This window comes from Ylistrum balloti, unplaced genomic scaffold (genome assembly GCF_031769215.1).
Source record: "Ylistrum balloti isolate Yb309-2 unplaced genomic scaffold, AGI_CSIRO_Ybal_v1 Utg370448, whole genome shotgun sequence".
Taxonomy (NCBI): Eukaryota; Metazoa; Mollusca; class Bivalvia; order Pectinida; family Pectinidae; genus Ylistrum; species Ylistrum balloti.
Window position 1 is genome coordinate 1,438,150 of NW_026782298.1, and position 5,316 is coordinate 1,443,465.

Consider the following 5,316-nt stretch of genomic DNA (forward strand, 5'->3'; position numbering starts at 1 on the left):
ATAATATATATTAAAAAATCGCATCATCTAATTAATAAGAAAAAACGACACGTTGAATGGAAATACTCGTTCTCCTCATTCCCGTTTACATGGTCCCTTTTTGGTCCTTTCTTACAATTTCATCGTCACGGCTTACCGGACTTCACAGAGGTTACATACCACTCCCAGAGAGTCTGTATATAGTGACCACGTCAGTTTTATTCATATTAATAAATGCCGACATCTGACAAATGAAGTTACAGCCAATGCCGGTAAATGTCTAAATATTTGATGACCCCGCCAAATAAAATTAAGTCTATTATTGCCATGGTAACTGTTTGACACAGATTGTACTAGGTTATGTATAAGTTCACATGTCTTAGTAAGACATCCACCTAATGTCATTCTGATATATCTTATACCATTTTTCTAAGACCAAGCAATCACATGAGTAGATCGTTATACATTGTTTTACGGGATATTATATGTTTAGACTCTGTTACAACAGTATCAGATGTCAGTGTAATTCGGACCGGTTCCTCTGTAATGTGACATCGCAATTCCATCAATAGATTTAAACTATCGCTAGATTTACATAGACGAATGTAGAATATAATTTGCAATTAATTTTATTAAAATTCATTACAATAACAGTCATAATTTTTATACACTATTGAGTCTACATGTACGGAAGCGCATTCCTGCCACGTTGTGTTTTAATTTATCTCGAAATTTTGAGTTGATAAGTCGAAATTTTGAGTTTGTAAGTCGAAATTTCGAGATGGTGACGGAAATTTCGAGTTAGTATTCCGAAATTTTGAGATATTAACCCGAAATTTGGAGATATGAGATATACATAGTCACATTCATGTGCAGTGCTTACTAACTCGAAATTTCGAGTTAAAATAAAACACAACGTGGCCGGAATACACTTCCATATACATGTAAGCGACTTGATGAAATTCACGGAAATGATGAGAAAGAACAAACGAAATTCATTATCTATAAACGATCAGATGATGTGAACTTATAAAATATCGAATGGACGAATAATGATACACACAGCGAAGGTTATAACTATAATGTTCATTAAAAACATTAAAATGATATAAGGACCAATCATGAACTGATGACACATTGAACTGTGCAATCATTCTCATCTATTCTTAGCACTGTTTATACTATGTTAGATGTATTATACTCTGTACATCACTATATTAACCTGTCTATCTCTGTACAGCACTATATTAACCTGTCTATCTCTGTACAGCACTATATTAACCTGTCTATCTCTGTACAGCACTACAGTAACCTGTTTATCACTGTACAGCACTATATTAACCTGTCTATCTCCGTACAGCACTACAGTAACCTGTTTATCTCTGTACATCACTATATTAACCTGTCTATCTCTGTACAGCACTATATTAACCTGTCTATCTCTGTACAGCACTACAGTAACCTGTTTATCACTGTACAGCACTATATTAACCTGTCTATCTCCGTACAGCACTACAGTAACCTGTTTATCTCTGTACATCACTATATTAACCTGTCTATCTCTGTACAGCACTACAGTAACCTGTTTATCACTGTACAGCACTATATTAACCTGTCTATCCCCGTACAGCACTACAGTAACCTGTTTATCTCTGTACATCACTATATTAACCTGTCTATCTCCGTACAGCACTACAGTAACCTGTTTATCTCTGTACATCACTATATTAACCTGTCTATCTCCGTACAGCACTACAGTAACCTGTTTATCTCTGTGCAGCACTACATTAACCTGTATATCTCTGTACACCACTACATTAACCTGTTTATCTCTGTACAACACTACACTAACCTGTTTATCTCTGTACAGCACTACACTAACCTGTTTATCTCTGTACAGCACTACATTAACCTGTTTATCTCTGTACAGCACTACAGTAACATGTCTATCTCCGTACATCACTACATTAACCTGTTTATCTCTGTACAGCACTACAGTAACCTGTTTATCTCTGTACAACACTACACTAACCTGTTTATCTCTGTACAGCACTACAGTAACCTGTCTATCTCCGTACATCACTACATTAACCTGTTTATCTCTGTACAGCACTACATTAACCTGTTATATCTCCGTACATCACTATATTAGCCTGTTTATCTCTGTACAGCACTACATTAACCTGTATATCTCTGTACACCACTACATTAACCTGTCTATCTCTGTACAGCACTACAGTAACCTGTTTATCTCTGTACAACACTACACTAACCTGTTTATCTCTGTACAGCACTACATAAACCAGTTTATCTCTGTACAACACTACATTAACCTGCTTATCTCTGTACAGCACTATATTAACATGTTTATCTCTATAAAGCTCTACATTAACCTGTTTATCTCTGTACAGCACTACATTAACCTGTTTATCTTTTTACAGCACTATATTAACATGTTTATCTCCGTACAGCACTACATTAACCTGTTTATCTCTGTACAGCACTACATTAACCTGTTTATCTCTGTACAGCACTACATAAACCAGTTTATCTCTGTACAGCACTACATTAACCTGTTTATCTCTGTACAGCACTACATAAACCAGTTTATCTCTGTACAGCACTATATTAACCTGTTTATCTCTGTACAGCACTACATAAACCAGTTTATCTCTGTAATGTCTTTGATACATACTTTAACCATAATGTAGAAACCATCATAAAGTTGTTAATTACTTTATTTTCATAACTTATTCTACTCATCTACGAAATACACATGTAAAGTTATTTTAGCAAATGACAACAATCTGAATATGAAACCTGTTTTAACCTACATTTTCTTGTTAGTCTGAATTACTGATTTATATAAACAGTATTGGTAACATGGAACATTTACATCCAAAATGTCAGGGGTCTTTGTCAGTGAATCGGGACAATGAAGGTTGCTCAGAAATCAACAAGAAAAAATAATAAACTATTTACCTTCGTTATATATTTAATAAAAGAATCAACACCTCAAACTGTCACCAGAGAAAATTATTATACATAATTATAGCAAATTAATCTCGCTCATCCAGATATGATAAATATGGATATTGTGAGGCAGGGAAATCTTCTCCACTGTTATCCTGTCACATCTACATCGTAAAGTATAAATCATAGATCAAACAATGTAATATAATTATACAGTGATGGTAACACGGTGCTTTTAGGGGAAGATTCACAGGTGCAGAGAAACAGAATATCAAATTCTTGGCTATTTCTTCTGAGGTGTATTTGAACGTCAATATTATTATATTGACGGATTTCCGCAATATTTTGCAGGCATATCGACTGTTCTTTCAATACTGGAGATTTTTTTGGTCCACTTTAAAAACTATGCGATCAAAACTATTGAATTTTCGTACCTTTATTTTTTTAAATATTCGAATTATGCAGGTAATTAAATTGTCTACACGGCAGAACATATCGACTGTTCTTTCAATACTGGAGATTTTTTTGGTCCACTTTAAAAACTATGCGATCAAAACTATTGAATTTTCTTACCTTTATTTAAATATTCGAATTATGCAGGTAATTAAATTGTCTACACGGCAGAACATATCGACTGTTCTTTCAATACTGGAGATTTTTTTTGGTCAACTTTAAAAACTATGCCATCAAAACTATTGAATTTTCTTACCTTTATTTAAATATTCTAATTATGCAGGTAATTAAATTGTCTGCACGGATGAACATAAACACATGCTAAGAATTTCTGTAACAAGGACGGAATGATTGCAACTGAGTACGTACATATATCGCAAGAATGATTTCAATTTCAATTTCAACAAATTTTATTGACGAATGTCAAAAGAAATTGGACATCACTCATTGCCTATTTAAGTCCTCTCCTTCAGGTGACTACCTGTGGTAAACAAACAAACAGACATATATATATATACAATTTTGTAAAAGAAAGACATAAGGGGAAGTAACTCATTATTGTAAACAAACTAGTCCGGGAATGGTTTATGATTCATTTGGACATGAATTCTTAAGGAACGTTTTAACACTCCAAGTTTATAATATATTTGGATACTATGAGTTCCTATAGAACCCTTCATTTCTCCAAGCTTATAACATATTTGGAATGTACATGTTAAATAATTGTTTACAAATAAAGACATTATATTTCTACAAGCATCATCAGTATACCTAAAATTCAGAACATATCAAAACTAAACATGCATAAAAAATACTGCCAGTTACTCTGTGGTGTTTCATGATAACTATATGACCTGTTTACCGTCCGTCAGCGTTTGAGTTTATACAAAAGTACCCGTTATGACTGTTCAGTTACCTTTTAAAATTGATACATAGGGCATAGAAAGTCGGAGACACATGACAACAGGTAAGATTGAAGTAAAATATCACTTGTTTCTTCATCTCCGTTATTTTAACATTTATAATTTACATACAGTCATTCTAAAATTGTTTCCAGGTTACATGTTACATTTCAGTTAAAATACACGAAAAATTAGAAGAAATATTACGTTAAGAAAGTCTCTTTCAATTTGATACTCTTTCACTTTAAAAAGAGGTGGGTGTCTATCCATGTCCTACACAGTGAGTGATTATGCCTCCATGTCCTACACAGTGAGTGATTATGCCCCTGGTGGTTTACATGTACCCTCATGTATTTGCAGCACATACTGAATTGCAGCATATGTTGCTACTATGCTTCGTTGAATACTGTCATTTTGCTGTAAAATCGGTAGCACTATTGCAGTACACACTACTCTGAAGCATGATAGTATGCTGCAAAGCAGCTATGTGCTGCCTCTTTTTCATTTAGGGCTGTATTGTAGTGTGATGACAGACGGCAATGCAGCACGTGCAGCCATCATGCTTCATTCTATTTGACTTTCTGATGACCTACTTTCTGTGCTGCAAATATGCTGGAATCATGCTGCATTTATGCTGCAAATTTATACCGGGTAGTCTGACATGTTCCTGCTTTTAATGAAGACTCGTTTTTTAGCCAAATATCTATTTTCTTATAAACACAATTGTTAATGGTTAGTTTATACAGACAAATAAAAAAAAGTAAGCGTTGACATTTTTATACTGATAGTTAGGACACCACTAAGGAAGGATCTAGAGTGGTACCGAAGGGCCTCGTCATCGTCTCTGGCTGTGGTAGGTGTGCTAGTGTAACAAAGTCTTCGATCCTTTGCACAATCATAAGTTTTTACTCCAGACAGATGTAAACATTGACCAATATTAGCACACCCAAGCTGTGTCACGTTTACTGTCATCCAGATGGTAACAACTTGAGGGCGTAACCTGTAGTAC